We start from the raw sequence: 19,008 nt of genomic DNA, 5'->3' as shown, positions 1-19,008 counted from the left end.
CCAGCTTCTGCCGAAGATCCAGCAGTATTCCAGCAGATCCCTGCCCCATTTGCCAGACCCAACACCTCTTCTTTGGGGACCACACATGTCCAAGACCTGGGTGCTGGAAGCAACATTTCTCAGCCTTTTGGCAATATTTTGTCATGTGTATCTGGAAGCAGGGACCATTTCTTCTCTCTCAGCATTTTCCATTGGCTTCAAGGTCCTCCAAGATTCTAGCTTGCAGGAAATTTTGGATTTTTTTTTCCAATTCAAATCAAACTTGAGTAATAAGTAAGTGAAAATGAAGTGCCTGATGATCAAGAAATGTTCAGCTCCAGAAGGAGGAACAGAAATGATCTGTGGATAAAAAGTTGACAAGATTTAGCCATTGTGGGCTGGGATGTATGTGTCTCACTTTAGCTGTTGGTGGTTTTGGGGGGACAGGAATGAGTCAAAGCTTTCCTAGCTTACATGCTATTAAAAACCAAAGTAATGAAGGAGAAGGTGTGGGCTGTTTCTGGTGGGGCTGAGTCATGAGGGCCTGGAGAGCTCTGCTGTGTCAGTATGACTCTCTCCAAGCTTGCAAAAACACCTCCCTCCCATCCAAGAGGCTTCTGCAGCTCCCGGAGAAAAGATAGGGCCCACACTAAAGCACGAGAGCTAATAAATGCTCAATCTGTTCCATGCCTAGGTGCTTGAGGACTTTTGAAGGATGAAGAAAGCAAAACAGGCCAAGTTACGAAAAAGCATATTCAGGAATAGAGCTTTGTAATACAAGGCTCAGTGATTAAAATGCTCTGAGTGTTGTTGTACTGTGATAAGATGTCCTTGTCTAGCTATTTCCAGCTAAACCTTTTAGAAAAAGGGAAGACATTTCCACAAGTGAGTGAGGACTAAATGCTGAACAAAGGTCATTCATTGAGTATTTTCTGCAGATGACAAATCCAAAATCTCTGCCGAATTTAGGTAGTCACTGCACCTTGTCTGTGACAGGTCCAATGGAACAGGGTAGGAAAACAGAATTTTCTCTGCTGCAAATAAAGTCATCATTCAACGGCTCACCCAAGAAGCTCTAAGCTGGGAAGCTAACAGGTCTGCTTGTTACAGAATATATTTACATTTTAGCTACAGTAATAAAATTCCCATAGCAGGACTTCAGTGGAGGCACAGTTCAGCTTCAGATCCTGTATGATATCAGACTCTGTGGGCACATTTGTTCACATAGCACATACCCGAGCATGTGCCAGGGTACAGAAATTGATGTACAGAAACAAATCTAGATGGTCTGCACTCCATTGCTATTATCTGCTTTGGGAGACAAAACAATTAATGAAAAATAACTTGCTTTTATGGTAACACATATATTAAAGAATAAAAAGCAATTTATATTCTATTAATTTTTTTTCTCACCTGTCTCTACTTTATCTATATGTATTCATTTGCTACCTTTTACTAAAACCAGGTTTAATTATTAATTAATTAATTGACCAAAGTCTAAAACTTTTTCTCCCTGAGTAACCTGGTTGATTTCAGCAGGACTGAGTCAGCCCGAGTCGATATGAAAATATATTTTAGCTAAGAGAAAGGACACAGGGACAATTTTAGTTATGCACATTGAGTGACAGCATTAAGCAGGCACAAAAGGCACGTGTACTCCAGAGTACCAGTTGTTTGCATATAGATCTTATGAGTCTTTCCTTTTAATTCCTCACAGACTGACAGGAATAATTGCACTTGTATCGCAATATATCAAATCTTTATATTTCCTTGCCTTTCCTTGCCTTACCTTGTCTTGCTTGTCTTCTGCCTTGCCTTTTGCCTTGCTCTACTTTGCCTTTCCCTTTTGTGTTGCGTTTGCGTGGCAAGGTTTTGGTAGTGGGGGGTTTACAGGGGTGGCTTCTGTGAGAAGCTGCTAGAAGCTTCCCCTGTGTCTGACAGAGCCAACGCCAGCCGGCTCCAAGACGGACCCGCCGCTGGCCAAGGCCAAGCCAATCAGCGCCTCTGTGATAACATATTTAAGAAGGGGAAAAACAGTTAGAGCTTTTGCATCTGGAGGGAGGAGTGAGAAGATGTAAGAACATCTGCAGACACCCAGGTCAGTGCAGAAGGAGGGGCAGGAGGTGCTCCAGGCGCCAGAGCAGAGATCCCCCTGCAGCCCGTGGTGAAGACCATGGTGAGGCAGGCTGTCCCCCTGCAGCCCATGGAGGAAGGATGAGGGGGTGTAGAGATTCCACCTGCAGCCCGTGGAGGACCCCACGCCGGAGCAGGTGGAGGCACCTGAAGGAGGCTGTGGCCCCGTGGGAAGCCCGCGCTGGAGCAAGTTCCTGGCAGGACCTGTGGATCCGTGGAGAGAGGAGCCCACGCCAGAGCAGGTTTGCTGGCAGGACTTGTGACCCCGTGGGGGACCCACGCTGGAGCAGTTTGCTCCTGAAGGTCTGCACCCTGTGGGAGAGACCCACGCTGGAGCAGTTCATGAAGGACTGTAGCCCATGGGAGAGACTCACGTTGGAGAAGGTCATGAAAGACTGTCTCCCGTGAGAGGGACCCCACGCTGGAGCAGGGGAACCATGAGAGGAATCCTCCCCCCGAGGATGAAGAAGCGGCAGAAACAACATGTGATGAACTGACCGTAACCCCCATTCCCCGTCCCCCTGTGCCGCTGAGGGGGGAGGAGGTTGAAGCCGGGAGTGAAGTTGAGCCCGGGAAGATGGGAGGGGTGGGGGGAGGTGTTTTAAGATTTGATTTTATTTCTCATTCCTGTACTCTTTTTTGCTTAGTAATAAATTAGATGAATTTCCTCTCTCAGTTCAGTGTTTTGCTCGTGATGATAATTAGTGAGTGATCTCTCCCTGTCCTTATCTCGACCCACAAGCTTTTCGTTGTACTTTTTCTCCCCTGTCTAGAGAAGGAGGGGAGTGATAGAGCAGCTCTGGTGGGCACCTGGCCCCCAGCCAGGGTCAACCCACCACACCTTTCCTCATCACAATTCAATTTTATGTTTAGTGTAAAATTGTTGTCCAAAAAGTTTTAATTTGAGTGATTATTTTGTAAAAAATAATACTTGGAGGTTCTGTTTACTCTGTCTCAAGAGCTCTTCTAAGAAATTCATTCAAATTACAAGCAGATCTCTTGTGTTTTGCTAGCAGTCAGCCCTCCAAGTACTTTTCTTGTTTCCAAAAATGACGATGCATTTTCCTTGGTTTACCCATTTTCATCAGTGTTTAATAAAGTCTCAATGGACTGTGTGCAGCTGCTGTTTGCATCACGCAGTTCTGGTACCATAAGTGATTTTGTGTCTACCTAAAGCAATCCAGAAATCAAAAATGATGGAAGGTTTGTGGGTGGTGCTGACCCTGGAAATCAATTAATATTCCTTCCCATAGATTTTCTTTCAGAGCTGTATGAATTTTGCATTTCCAATGTAACAAAAATATAATCAGAAAAGCAGGAATGTGACCATCGCTGGTAAATGAATGTACAGCTAGAAAGGACCTGCTGGATCATGAAATGTTGTAGATTTAGATTTGAAGTAGATGCTATTCTACTATTTGTTGGGGTGAGTCCCGGCTTGCAATGGAGGTCTGGGCTGGGACTTTCCAGTATGGCTGGAAAGAGGTGGGATGTGTTCCGGGGCACTGCCGGCAGTGGCCATGTACCTGCCCCAGGAAGGTCCCCTCATGGGGCCACGCACAGCCCGAAGCAGCGGCCATCCCAAGCTCACCAGGGCACGGTGAGGTAGGACAAGGAGAGACCAGACTCTGTTCCCAGTGGCTGCCAAAGCCTTGCAGGGCACCTCAGCCCTTCATCAGTGGATTTCTTCCTTCTGCCCATGATAGACCAGCCCGGATGCGTGCAGGCTGCGGGTGGCGTAACGCCTGCTCGGCAATGGATCCCGGGGTATCAGCACGTGGAAGGATGGTAATAATTACCTCCCTGTGAACTGCACTCAGGTAATACACGTGAAGAAGCCTCGTACAGCAGTACATAGAGACAATCAGTCCCCAAAGCAATAAACAGCTGTCAAGGAAGAAAAGTCATCAGGCATCATTTGCTCTTTTTTTAAGGGCTGATGTACAAAAGGGAATATAGGATAATCTGCAGTTACATCAATTTTTGTAATACAGCATGGGAGTAGCACCTTTTTGCAAGTTAAAAACCAGCAGGCTTAAAGACAGTCAAGTAAACAAGGCAGCTTAAGCTTTCTTAAGAGTACAGGCGACATGAAAGAGCAAGCTGGCACCACACCAGAAGGGTAAGAAGATTTTTTGATTCAAAGAGACTGATCCCTGGGCACCCTCTGCTAAAATACTGATGGTGCAAGCATCTCCACCTTGAGGGGATGGCAGGACACAGTGATGCTAGTGCACACCTGGTAAATGCCACTCAGCATCCACACCTTGTCATGAAGAAGGTGGGTGTGGCCTGGTGCACAGCTCGTGAACAATGGTCTTTTGGTCTCTGGTACTGCAAAGGTTGAAGAAAGCTCTCTTACGAAGAGGTCTTATTTTTTCTTATGTTTTGTGGGACACTGCTTCCAACCCAAACTTCCTTAGAGGGGAAAAAAACATGTTTTTGCCAAAGTGAATACCAAGGGAAGCTATAATCCCAAGCACTCTGCTGGCAACACACAATGCAGTCAGATGAAGTATGCAGTTGTCATTACAGGCTGTAGCCTGCAGTGGGTAAATAACCTGCTACAACCTGCTACAAAGCTGGCATGAAGTCACCTGCCAAGACTTGCCTGCCAGCCAGTGTGCAGATGCCTCTGCCTTTGTTTTCTCCTGACAGCTTTTATTCTGTGGCTGAAAAGGATTTTAGCCTGTGTTCTGTGCTGCTGCTCCTCCTCCTGCTGGGTTTGCTCTGATGCCTGCACCCGGCAGCTGTTGCCCTCCAGGTCTCATATCCTTGAGAAATGCTTTAGTTTCCCCAAACCTGCAACTTTCCATGTGAAGGTCAGAGAAAAAAGATAGCTAGACGAGGAGATCAAAACAGAACAGGCTTTTTACTGTGGGACAGCGAAAAGAGTTGTTGCATGAGTCCTTTATAATGTGGGTAAAGCACTGGCAGATATGCTGAGGAGAGCCTGCCTGACTGGTGGAGAACGTGGAGAAGTCTCCCTAAAGCTTTCTCTTGCTTCTGGGCCTCTGTACATCTTGTTCAGATAAAGTTAATCAGTGATTTATACACTGAATTATGCTTATTTGAAAAGCTAGTGGGTTCAATTTTCAACAGAAACTCTCATTATCTATTTACAATAATGCCATTCTGAGTTTTGCTTAGAATAGTAACATTGAGTTTAGTTATGTCACTCCTATATATTTTCTCTCTTTTTCCTATTTATAAGTTAAAAAGCCTGAGTATGTCATATTTCTTCAAAAGTCAACATACCCTGATATTTGCAGTTACTGAAAATAATATTTTGGCTATAATTAAGATGTCAGCAATCTGCTTCTTGTTAATGAAACTGAGTGATTCATATCTGGAAAGTGAGAATTCATAGCTCTGAAGAAAGAAAAAGATTTGTCATCCCATAGTAGTAAACAAAATGAAATTTAGTTTCAACTGTTTACAAGGAGAAGCTTAGAGGCTTGATTACAAAGTTTTACTGTTGTTTTGTGGAGGGTTGTTTACTTTTACTTTTAGTACTTTCTGTCTTTTGTTTGTCCTGTTTTACACCATCTTTCTGATGACTGTCTTTGTATGGGCTGAATTCCATCTTCCTTCACATAGGAGGGGACCCATCAAATTATATTTCTACTTATCAGATCTGGATTTATTATTTTCCTCTTTTCACATTGCCTCAGATGCTTCAAGATAAGGATGAAAATAACTGGTTTGACATCATTTGACAGAGGAGACAGGCCATGGCTGTCAAGTGAAGTGACAGCTACAGACAAGATATACATCGCTTTGTTCTTCCCTTCAAAGCCTTTGGTTCATCTCTAGCATTTCACTCTTGATTACATACCAGATAACTGTCTCATGTGGGGGATTTTTTTGGACAAGAAGGTCTTTCAGTAGACTGTTTGGTTTTTTTTTTTTTCTTTTTGCATGAGCATAATATTGTCTATGTACAAAAGCGCTGGTCTGGCACTCGATTTTCGGATTTGCTCCTGGGCTTTCTGTACGCTCTTAGGTATTATCACTCAGAAGAGGAATCAACTCAAACCTAAACATTTGAAATTTATCTGTCACCCTTGGACTTCCCTCCAGAGTGCATGGAGAGAGGAGGGGACCCCCAGAGTTGTCTGCCCTGGGGGAATTGCCCCCCAAGTGCCTGTGGGTCTCGTGAAGCTGCGCTGTGACTGCACAGCTAGTGCAATATTCAAACGCCTGGTTACGTGCCCTGGATCTCATCGGCAGTATCCCTATTTCCCACCTGTCAAATCACATAATAGTAGTTCCTTTTCTCAGTGAAAAGGCACGAGCCTGTAGGTTGGTGAGGGATCCAGAGCATAAGCTGATGGACCATAGATAGATTTTTTTAACTTTGGCCTTGAGCCACAGAGGAGGAGGGTCACTCTGATCTCAACATTTCGGCTGTGGAGACCACTGCAATAGTCCTGCAATGTAATGTGGATTTTGTGGGCACATCATAGCCTATTTTGCAGTTGCTAATGCAACCTGCCAGTATCTGGACATACATTTCTGCAGTAGCCACCAACCCAGATGCCTTTTTTCCTTGTGTTTTGTCCATGTTGCTGGGATTTCTTTGGTTAGGACTGCTGACAGCATCTGAACTGCTATTTGTTGAAGCCAGAGGCAGAGCAGACCAGAAGGCAACATCTCACATCGGACACCCTTGCACTGGGAAAACTCTCTTCAGCGGTCTTGCTCACATAATGACACCCCATTTATTTATTTGTGCTGGTATTCCTGGAGGAAAACTGTTTCCCACTTGTATTAATGATGCTTACATATCTTAGTGTAAAATATAATGTTAACAAAAAAAAAAAAAAAAAAGTCTGAACTTGAATGTGCTTGGGCTTGCAAGAACATGGGCTTTCTGTCTAAATCATATTCTTTTCAGTGATGCTGAGTTTCTTCTTTCCAAGCTGATAAGACTATTAATCAGATTTTTATGTTAGTATAGGTCCAAGGCAAATTCCAGTCTTCCCCTAAAACATCATTCTTCATCTCAAGACAAAGTCTAAAATTCTGGAATAACCTACCCAGAGCACTGGCCCACTGCCTCAGTGCAATAATTTTTTTTTCCTAATTATCTCAAGATATACGATCTACTAATCATGTTTTAAAGAGGTAAAAAATGGCACATAAAAATTACATCAATCACCCAAGCTGGTGTTTGACTGTTATTCAGCTGCTGATTGAAATGCCTTCATTTTCTAGTTATGAATTAATTACTTTCTTCTTCCCAGGTGTAGATTTGTGTATTTTGTTACTCAGTGGCATTTTCAGAAATGACGGTGTTTGATTTGAGTACTAAGCTAGTTTAATTTAGAAGGCACAACGATACAGTAATGAAAAGCTATTTCCTTAGGAGAACTGGTAGCTGAATGAAGAGAAGTCTTGAAAGGAGAGAAAGTGCTTAATATTCGTGGACATATTTGAGTTGTCTTTTATGTTCTACCAAAAAGAAGCCCATTTTTCTTGCCTTAATGGCATTTATTTCCAAGTAGATTGCCCACTTAATTATCCAGGTACCATTTATTATGCCAGGAAAACACATTAACAAGAGATATTTGTAAAATCTTGTTGACAATGATCACCCTGAAATTAATTCTGAATGAGATTTTCTCATCAAGTTTTACTTAACTGTTTTAAGAAGTGTTTTATTTTGAAAGAAAAACTCACTTATTGCAAGCAAAAGGAACAAAAGTAACACATTTTGTAACATTTAAGAGTACCACTGGTTTGCATCTTCCAGCCATATAGCGACACAAATACAGAGGATGTAACTAGCAGCTCTGCAGTGAAAAGTGCTAGTGAAGTGTTAGTGTTCAGCTGCCGAAATATAGCTTGAACTTTGAAATTAATTGGCTTAAATGTCCTTTTGGTTGGCTGCATTTTACCTGGTGATTTAGTGGGTTAGATTATTACTGTCATATAATTAACACCAAAAAAAAAGTTTTCGAGAAAAGTTTTTCATTCAAAAAGTAAAGGAACAATCCCTTTGCTTAGTATTTTAAACTCTAAATATAAGTGTGACCTCCCTCCTCAAGCCAGGGATTATAGAAAAGGGAAGGAAAGCTGTTGCTAGGGTAGGACTGACTAGTTTCTCATGAAGGTGTAGCTCCAAATGCAGCGGGGGTTCTGTGCAGGGGAGTTGGGGAGCTCGTCTGCCTAAGGTGAAGCAGCAGATCCTGGAGGAATTGACCTCCAGGACGCAACTCAGGTATTACTAGGATATCCCTCTTTCACCTGGGACAGGGAGAGGAAAAAATTAATCTCTCATTGCCTGTTCTGATGTTTGAAAATCTCCTGAATCCTCTCTGTCGTGACTATTGCTCGCCTCATTCACCACCTAACCTGGAGACAAGGCATTTCACCCTTGTGCTCTCCCCTCATTTGCAAGAGGAGCAGGGCTGTGGTTCAAACACACTTGCTGCATGGGTTTGGGGTAGAAATGTTTGCGTGTGGTGTCTGCACAGAAATCCAGGTTGTTCTACTGTGGCCACACCTGGGAGTCCTAACTCTTTATTGCTGCTTAGCCAGTTAGTCCTGGTTACACATCCTACATCATATGAAGTGTTGCTGTACAAATTTCAACAGTCACTTCTCATAGATAACAAAGGTTGTACAGGTTTATGATTTTAAAGACTAGCTATTATTTGAGGGCAGATGAGGCAAGATGTGCCGGACACTAGATTTTGTCCTTAATCTACTGAGTAAAAAATGTAGTGAAAGCCTGAAGCTGAAATAAGTCAGAAATTTTCAAGACAAAGTAAGTGCTCAAGCACTGGAATAGTCTTCCTGGAATCGCAATGGATATTCTACCACTTGACAATGAGGATGGGACCTGTCTGACCAAATCCTGACAGTGCTGACAGGTAAACTGAGCCAGTCACCTTCTTTTCCCTGGACAAGCGATGTGGAGACAGAGGCATACTGGGGACACAGTTTGTGTCAGTGCAAATTGGACAGTCAAAATAGTAATATGAATTGTAAGATGGAAGTGCCCATTTTGCCCCACTGACTGTAAAGGCAGTTTTGGCCAACTGATTAACCTGTGAACTTTTGTTCTATAGGTACCACAAGTCAGAAAAAATTAATTGCACCCTAAATTCCTTCTTAGCTTGCTGCCGTAGCTCCAGGAAGCTTGCAAGCTTGCAAAGGACAGTGGAAAGCTCTGATCCCAGTGGCATGCAGGAGCTCAGACTGGATGATAGGCCTCCAGCAGGACAACCATCTGCAAGAGAAAAATTTGCACCAGGAAGACCTTGAGATTTGTAGGAGCAGTGAAAGCCTAACAGCGCAGCTAGAAAAGCAGACAAGTTACCACCATACTGGTCAGAAACAGAAACATCAATCTTCAAACAACAATCATGCTGGAAACTCTGAGTTTAACTTAATTCTCCTCCCAAATTAGGTTGTTCTAGGGAGCAGAGCTGTCAGCGTACACGGAGCAGAGGAAAATATTAGCAAGGAGAAAGATGACAAAAAGGGTGTTGATTTAGTGCAATGCCCAGAAAGTGAAATTACAACAAAACCCTAAATTCATACATGAGTAAACAAATTATTTAGGAAGCACTCCAACTGAAAAAAACACCCCAACAAACAAACAAAAAAAAACAACCCCGAAAAAAACCCACCAAACCTCAGATCAAAATGTTTTGTTTGGTAAATAGAAATAATAAATAAATAGTTAGATCCAGACAAAGCATTTCCCAGAAAACCCTAGGATGGATTAATGAACAAACATCTTGTTCTGCGAACTATGTGAAATTGTGATGTTGTTATCTATGTGAAGAGGAGCCGAGGCTGGGCTTGCCTTTGTGTGCGTTACCTGCCTTCAGAATAATGTTTACTGAACTGAGGAAAAAACCCCAAGGCAGTTCTGCAAGTCATTTCCAGCAATTAACCTGCAGATCCTCATTTAAGTAGCCCCTGTTGAACAATGTCATTGGCACATACTTTATTCAAAATAACATCAGAGGATAACAGGCTTGATTAGGAAGCTTCTGAAGAGCACAGCTGTGTGTGTAACTATTCAGTTTGCTGGTCAAAAACTTCTAGTGTGTAGCCACTAATACAAATAGGAGCTTGCAATATTTTTATTTAGATATTTCAAAGGGTTTATTTTAAATGATATTGTAGGAGTCTTGACTGTTACATGTTATTTCTCCATACTGTATAGAAAGAATCTCCCAGGTACTTTTATAGTAATTTGGCAGCTGAGCTCTGCAACATAACTAGATCTCTCAAAAGACTGAATAATTTTTCCCTGCTAATGGTTCTTAGTTTTCTTTTCAGAGGAAATAAAATTCATAGTGAAAATAATTCTTTATTAAATGACATTTGTAGTAAGCTGGGACACAGAAAATGAGATTGAACCAAAACTTCTCCTTTTTTTGTTGTTACAAACTGCTTGTTAACATTCAGGCCTCTGCAAATAGTGAGGATATGTATATGGTCTTCGCTATTCCTCTTTTCTTACCAGTCTGCCCAAGGCTGAGGCAAAGGAATAACTCTTACTCACGTCTTCCTTCTATTTCCTTTTGCTGAGAGGATTATAGCATGTCCTCCAAGAGGAAATGGAGTTTCTGGACTGCTAAAGGCATAAGGGGAAAAAAAAGATATGAAAAAGACACATACAAAGTGAGAGGGAAAACTATGCTTTCAAGGAAAGCCTTGAGAAGCATCGTAAGCACTGAAGTCTTATGTTGTTATGTGGGAAACACCACCTAGGATTTTATACATACTTCTGGAGTTTTTCTGCATTGTAGCTGTCACAGTTAGGACCTAAGAAAAAGAAAGGTGCTTGGCAGAGTTGGACCAGGGTCCCCTCTAGCTCTGCTGTCTGCCTCACTGCACGTGAGCCTGTGAGAGCGTCTCAGCCCATCTTCTGCGGGGTATCCCCTTCTACTCCCAGCACCCAAAAGGGTTGGATTAGTGATTCTGGAAGCTACATCCTTGCCTATTCCCTTTGCTATGGGCCTGTTTTCCAAATTTGTCCAAACTCTTTTAGAGCCTGCCTCCTTTCCAGAGCAGCACATTCCAGAAGTTCACTATCTGTTGCTTAAAAAAATACTTTCTGCTGTCCCCCTCAGGCTGGTCTACTCATTTCCTAAGTGACCTCTTCTTCTAGGATTGCAGCGTTTGGTAAATAACAGTTCCTGCATTCACCTCACTCATCATGTTGATGTTTTTGTGAATCCCCATCACACCCCATCTCAGTCCATTCCTTGGCTGACACCAAGAACACACCAGCTCTGCAGGCACAACAGCTCAGTGCTGTTTGCACCCTGTTGGGCCCTGCCTGCACAGGTCCGTATGGATAGAGCTGTGCCTGATCGCTGGCAGCTCTGCGAAGGTGTCATTTGGGAGGCAGCCCAGGTCACCTCGTCCCCCTGCAGTCAGTTAAATGTAGGGGTGACACAAAGTCTGTGCTGTCCTCCTGCCCCCCAGGCAGATCTATAGGCTTCTGCATTGTCACCTTTCTTGGGGCAGCTCTTTTCCCTCTGAGCAGCAGTTTGGGCTAAGATCCCAAATTTCAACAGGACTGATTTTAAAGCATCACGTGGCTCATGTCAGCAGCAGGCCAGTGAGCAGTTGCAGCAGTGCTCAATGATAGCCATCTACAACAAAAGCTCCACAGGACAAAACATCTCTGGCTACGCGTAAGCAGTGTGGCTTCGGATGTGAATACGCGGTCCTAAATCTCTTGGGCAGAGCAGCATGACTGGGATATCTTGCAGTGAAAGCCCTAGAGCTGAATGCTCACACCCAGGCATTTTTGCCAGAAGTGATCCGCGGAGTCTGACAGATTTTGCAGGACACGAGGGATGCAAGCCACGAGTGTGTTGGGAAGCCTTGGGCGCAGTCAGCTTATCTGCTGTGCCACCCAGTGACCTCCTTAGTAACTGGACAGTATTAATACTTCCTCTCTAAAGTACCTTTGAATCTACAGATGGAGAAAAAGAAAAACTGATGAGTAGGCAATTAAAAAATTCATTTTTATAGTGTTTTATAAAGAGCTGTCTCTCTTAAGACTTAGGAGAGGACAGTTGGCCACAGGACAGGAACAGAGCTTTTTGTTGATAACTTGTTTAACTTTGTGTATTAAGACATGAAATACGCATTATGTCTTTACTGGCATGTGAAAGGAGCAACTTGGGAATCCAAGCTTTGGATCTAATAAAGATGCAAGGAATGATGGCTGCTGAAGAGCTTGCTATTGTTAAAAAGACCAAGAGAACAGCATGATGCAGTGCTGTAGTACCCAATTAACCAAAAATCTAGGCTAGAAATATAGTGATTTTCCAACATAGATTGTTGCAGCCTCCATTATATGATTCATCTCAAAAGCTGTTTGAGTCTCTAAGCTATGCAGTAGGAGAGGCAAGACAGCTTCTTTCTCATTGACACTTCAAACTCCCTCCCTTCGCCCTCCTGCTTCCTCGCTCCTCCCTGAAATTGCTCACACACAGCAACACTCATAAAACACATAGAGATCCTCAATATATTTTGAATTGCTGTGTCTTTCTGTGAGGTGCAGTGTTCTACTCCATCATCACATTTTCTAGCTGTATCACCCTGGATCAAAGACCAGGAGCTCCTCAGTGGCAAAGGCAAAAGACCAACAGTATCAGATGTTACTTACATGCAGGTAGAGTTAGTAAGAGATCCTGACTCTAACAAACTATAAAATCTGAGAATGACTGTGCTGATCAAAGGTCAAACTACCTCCAAATCCTGTCTTGGACAGTGGTTGCATGTGCATGCCTAGAAAAGACTATGAGGACAGGCCAAGCACCTAGCAGTGTTCACCTGGTGTGTTCTTCAGTCTCCAGAAGTTTGTGGTTCAGACACTCCTAAACCATAAGCAGTATCTTTGTATTTAAAAGCCCTTAATGTTTTTTTTCTTTCATCAATTTGCCTCACTGTGTTTTCAACCCACTTAAACTTTTAGCACCCACAACATCGTAAGGCAATGAGAGTGGTAGTATAATTATGCAATGCGTGAAAAAGAATTTCCTCTTGCTTATTCTGAATCAGCATCCCACTGAGTTCATTTGATGCTTCTTTCTTTTTACACTAAGGAGCAGCGTACAGTCACTGCCTAGTCACAATCTTAGTGCTACTCATATTAAAAACTGCTGCATCCACTTCAGTCACCTCTTTTGGACATGGAAGACTCCTAACTTACTTGGTTCCTCCTCATATAAAAGCTGGTCTGTAACTTCGATCATCTTTGTTGTCCTTCTCTAACCTTTGACAGGTCTTCTACCTGAGGTGGGAAGTTGAGCATGATATGGGTTGTATGGATTGATTTTTGAAGATATGTTAATTCATATCACTTAGCTGCTGAACTGAAAATACTATCTGTCTGACATAGCACAACTATAAAAATTCAGATAATATACTCTTTCAAGATAGAGAAAGAAACTTCTATCGGTCTAATTACTTGCAATGTTAGTTCATTTAAAAGCTCATCAGTTCATTTAAAATCTCTTCATTTCATAACATAAGAAAAATACCTATGAGCTACTCTTTCACATAATTTTCTGACAGAAATGTAGTGTTTGATGCATATAATAGGACCATTTTATCAGGAAATTAATTTAACAGTAAACATTCAGCTTAATTATTGCAAAAAATTAATGGATTTGTTGCTACACTGACACCTGATTCAGCTGTCATTAAACTATCGTCTGTGGTTGGGACTTGAGCAAGCCATCTACCAATAGTCTGTAAATTTGCAGAGATGGTATTTGGCTCATGAGAAAATTTTCTCTTAGTGAGATTTTGAAAATATCAGAACGCAAAAAGTGTAACTTCAATATTGAAGAGTTATTCTCTTTGTTTTACCAGAAAACAGGTAACCCAAGCAAATCTTTTAAAAGTACCTCAATTATGGGTCCTTCCAGGCTCTAATTTCTATTTTCTTTCTCAAGTTCACTTGAAGTGAGATTGTTTCTTTCAGGTAAGCTGAAGGTAATGCTACTTTCACAGAAACGGCGTGAGGACTACTTTACTGAAGCTTGTGCAGTTAAGGAAATTATAGCAGTTCTTAAAAACAGCCCTGAGGTTCGTACTATTATTTTAGCACATTGAGCAGCTGTGTCTTGAGTCAATTTAATCAGCGAATTGTATGTCCTCTGGCTTGATCATGACCCAAACTCTTTTAATTAATTGGCACGATTCTGTTCTTCAAAGCAGTGGAAATGAGGCACATCTCAACTGAAGTAGCTGTTATTACCTGATGGGTCCCATTAGAAATACTCCTGAATTCAGGTAGGACAGGCAAACAAAGGATATCTTCTTTCTTGCGCACATTTTGAAGCGGAGCGCCCCACTGCAGGCATGCCCTGTTGGGGGACAGCCGCTCTCACCCCATTCGGTCAGGTTAGATAGATGGCACTTACTGCTTGTGGCCACTGCCTTTTTCCCTTCCTTGCATTTCTCAGCCTCCCAAGGCAACAACAGGAGGGAAACAGAAACTTTACATCTGCTGGGCTGCGCAGTGGGTAAAGGCGCCTGGCTGGTGGGTCTGCAGTTCTCTCATTGCAGGCAAGCGCGTGGCTTGTGGAGGGAGGAAACGTACATTTCATTGCCACCCCATAAGAGAGCATGCTCTACAGCCTTTAATTTCATAAACAGTGACGCGATACTGCTGTAGCTCTAACTTTCTCACATCTCTGGGAGAATTTTTCTTTCCACAAATTGGAAAAACAACTGAATTTCAGCCACTGAACTTCTGACCACTTTCACGCACCCAGGAGTTCACACCAAGGTTGAAACGGCCTTTCTAACCTCCTGACAAAGACTCACGATGGCAGCTCTACGTGGAGAGGTGGCCAGAAGTACATCTCCTAGTTTTGTTGTTCAACATATCTTGTGGTCTGTTTACCAGGATCAATTATGTCAAAGTTGTGCAAAAAGCATGAGTGAGGGTCCCTCTGGCTCTGTCCTTGCCCTGGAGAAGCCTCTGCTTCTGTACCTGAAACTTATTGTGGAATATTCTGATGAGACTCTTGCTTAAAGCAAGAGGAAAATAGTAATGTGGAATAGTAATTTTGGATGGAAATAGTTCACGGTCTGGAACAGCATTAGACAAACCCGACAGAAGTAAGAGGGTTTTCTGGCCCTCATTTGTGATAGTAATACCTATTTTCTACATTCAAACAATCTTTCTCTTTTTTAAGGTAAAATTTAACATTTTTGCCTGTGTTCACATTAACAAGTAGCTCAGGCCAATAGGAGTGAATCTATGAATTCAGACCCTGGTGCTGAGGCCCTGACATCTACTCCATCATCAGTCTGATGGATCAACTTTGGCCTGTTCCCAAAGGCCCTGACCCTGATCCCCCACCCCACATGTGGGTCAGAGCTGGGACCAGTCTTTGATTCAGACTCTCATGATCCCATTTAGGGACTGGAGCTCAGCTGATGCCTGCCTGGAGCAGAGGCACCAATCTAGTTTATGTGGACCAAAACCACTTTGAGGACTGCACCAACACACACCGTAAGTGGCCATGATTGGGAGATTTGCTCCGAAATGGCTCCACTGCTCTAGACTATGAAGTGAACATAGACTTGGCCTTTCTTTCCCCGCAGGTGCCTTCTCCATAACTGTGCAGTGCTTCTAACCAGATGCTCTTTGCTTGTACCCTCACCACTCCACATGCCAAGTTTCCCCAGATATATCTCATATTTTTCCCATGGGAGTGTTGGGGTTGGGAGTATCATTTCTGCAAACATACCAGCTCATGCTTGTCAGCATTCCTCTGCTCAGGTTAAAAAATGGTTGAAAACACATTGACAAATTATAACAAAGTAGAAAATGAGAGGAATGATTCATTTAACACCCAGCAATGAAAGGAGTGACTCAGCTGAGAGTGAACAATTGGAGTTTGTCCACACTTCTCCAGTACTGGAACGAACTGGTATTTGTTCTCTTAACTATGGCAGTACTGCCATTTTCCAACCCCATATTCAATCAACGGTTCGGCTTAATTCTCAGCTGGGGCACTCTTTTTTTTTTTTTTTTCCTCCCCCCCCCCCCCCCCCCCCCCCCCCCAATGGCCTCCAGTTAGCTAATAAAAGAGACCCACCTACGCTGAGCTGTTTATTGTCACCCGCTCCCTGTACCGGTGGGATGGCGGTGAGCAGGTGATGGGTGATTCAGCGTTAATTAGACCTTTCCCACACAGCAGGTTTCCCAAGTCCTGCAGTTACAAGTGACACTCTCAAATAAAAGACCAGACTGGGGCTGCAGCTACAAAATACTCACAAAATATCAATCCTTTAGCCCTGCTTTTTGCTTTTCTCTTCCGAGAGCATCCGCATGCTGGGACAGTCTCTCAGGGTAGCAGTATTGCTCTAATGGGGCTCCCCCATGCCATGTAGGTTCCTCCTTCCCTGATCCCTCCACAATGGTTTCTGGTTTCTGTCTTCTCTTTCTTTCTTTCTTTCTTTCTTTCTTTCTTTCTTTCTTTCTTTCTTTCTTTCTTTCTTTCTTTCTTTCTTTCTTTCTGTCTTCTCTTTCTTTCTTTCTTTCTCTTTTTCTTTCTTTCTTTCTTTCTTTCTTTCTTTCTTTCTTTCTTTCTTTCTTTCTTTCTTTCTTTCTTTCTTTCTTTCTTTCTTTCTTTTTCTAGCAGTCATTTCTTGAATAAGGATAAGTAAGATATGCTGTTCCTGCATCTGTCTTCATATGCTGGACTAAACGGACTGTTGTTAGCACATTTGAATGGGACACTGTGACCGCATTTGCAAAACCAATCACCTCTTCCCATTCACTGAGCGAGAGGAAAATTAAGGTTAAACCTTTTTCTGGGGAGCCCAAGATACACCCAGAAAAGCTTCTGACAGCCCAAATTCTGGCTTGCACAAAGAAACAAGTTTCTCTAGCTGTCCAGTTTCACCAGATGAGTGAGATTTGTCTTCTCACCCCATTAATACCACTCATAGATCACTGGGTCAAACCTTCAGAGAATCCAAAACAGGCTTTGCTGCGGGTGGCAGCTTGTGACCCAATTGGACGGTAGCAAAGGGACTGGGACTGGTTTGGATTATTTCTTTTTGCTCTGTGCAATGGTCTTTGATTTTACTTACACCACATTAAGAAAAAGCACCCTCCACAATTCTTTGGTGACATTTCCCATAGTGCCGTTGCTGGTTTTATCCACCTTCTCTTCCATACGAGAAAATCCCTGAGGGACTTTTCTTTACCATGAAAGGAGTAGTGGGTGATGGGTTTGCTAGTTCAATATCCAGTACAGAAATCCTTAATCCTACCTTTCAGGATTTAGTAAAACCTTTCATTCGTGTTTAATGCTTTGTTGAGGTCCACAGACTCTTTATTCTCAACATCACACATATTGATCATGAAACTAAAGGTAAAACTCACATCTTGGTCCATTGTCATGTTTCAGGGCCTGATTATTTGAGCTCCAATGGTCCAAAGAGGAACAGGGGCTCAAAGTGCCATTACCAGTATATTCCAGAACTTTGTTTTTTCCAAATCTTTATGTTAATCTCTGTCTTCTCAAGGGACACCAGTGCCGAAAGAAGGATCTTTAGGATCAGGTGTATGTACCCAGCAGTCACTAGCTATTTGCCTAGACAACCTATCCTAGACCTTTAGAACTCCTAAAACAACAGATAAAGAGTATTTTTTCTTTCCAGATGCACTGATTTATTTTGTGCAGTAGGTTTAACAGCTCTGCCTGGAACACATAGGTCATAAAGGTCTGAATAGTGCATTTCCTCTGTGTTTGCCTTAACTCCTTGATGAAGGAAACTTGAATGTAAAGGGTGAGATATGTTGAGCAGAGCCTGACTTTTAAATTGGGCCTGGGAACTGGGGCTGTTCTCTTAAAATGAATCAAGACGGATGGTAATGATGAGGAGCAGGGCCCTCCCAGCCTCTTCACAGCCCTCTGCTCAGGCCAGACTCATGGTTTCTGTGAGTTAAACATGGCCACATCTCCCATCCCTATCACAATTGTGAACATCTTGGAAGCGCAGCAAGGAGCTGCTTAAAGGTGTGCTCAACTGAGTGCAACTTCCCAGCTGGCTTCACTGCAAAGAGGCAATGTGGGAGCACCCAGGTGAAGATAGAGAAACACCCCTCTGAGGAGACACGGTAAGTCCTCCTGCCGGGAAAGCGCAAAAAAAGGATATGGAAGCAACGATGATCACTATGAGAGCCGACCAGTTCAGGTAGCAATGAATTCTAAAACATGCTTCACATGACCATTTTATCATTTTTAGTTTGCTTTGACCTTCTCTGTCAGGATTAGTCCTTCACGAGAGGAATAGGAAAGAGGAAGAGAGATAGTTTGATGGGTTGACGTTGGCTGGCTGCCAGGTGCCCACCCAGCCGCTCTATCACTCCTCTTCCTCAGCAAGACAGAGGGAGAAAATAGGATTAGGAACTCATGGGTCAAGATAAAGGCAGTTTAATGAAAAAAAAGCAAAGACCATGCACAGAAGCAAAGCAAGAAAAAAGGTTGGAGAGGCAGCCTTGATGCTGTGCAAGCACTGCTCAGCAGTAGCCAAAACACTGATGTGTTATCAACACCCTTCTAGCTACAAATACAAAGCACAGCACTATGAGGGCTGCTATGGGGGAAGAACTCCATCCTAGCCAGACCCAGCACAGGTGGCAAAGCAACAAACCTGCCTTGGTCTCTCCACCAGACATGGACAGGGTGGCTCAGATAAACTCCTGCTCCCTGCCAGCTGCCCCTGCCTGCCCACCATAGCAGAGATGCCTAGGAGCGAGCTTCACCCAAGCGGTCTCCAAATCCATGGGACCCAGACCTTTTGAGCCAGTGGGCTCAAAATTGTTCAGGCTGCCCCACACTGCTTTGTGCTCTGTCCTCTGGAAGGGAAGGG

The 19,008-nt window shown here is 43.1% G+C and overlaps 1 long non-coding RNA gene across 1 annotated transcript in view; it reads left to right on the top strand.

Annotated features, from left to right (window-relative positions):
• The first annotated feature begins 2,152 nt into the window (after window positions 1–2,152).
• LOC142605229 (uncharacterized) overlaps window positions 2,153–19,008 on the top strand; it is a 331,852-nt gene continuing 314,996 nt past the window's right edge. The window contains exon 1 of the long non-coding RNA XR_012838953.1: window positions 2,153–2,167. This is a non-coding gene — a long non-coding RNA (uncharacterized LOC142605229). The remainder of the gene's footprint in view (window positions 2,168–19,008) is intronic.

Source organism: Balearica regulorum, chromosome 1, assembly GCF_011004875.1.
Source record: "Balearica regulorum gibbericeps isolate bBalReg1 chromosome 1, bBalReg1.pri, whole genome shotgun sequence".
Lineage (NCBI taxonomy): Eukaryota > Metazoa > Chordata > Aves > Gruiformes > Gruidae > Balearica > Balearica regulorum.
The sequence above is the reverse complement of the archived record's forward strand: the minus strand, read 5'-3'. Positions and strand labels throughout refer to the sequence as shown.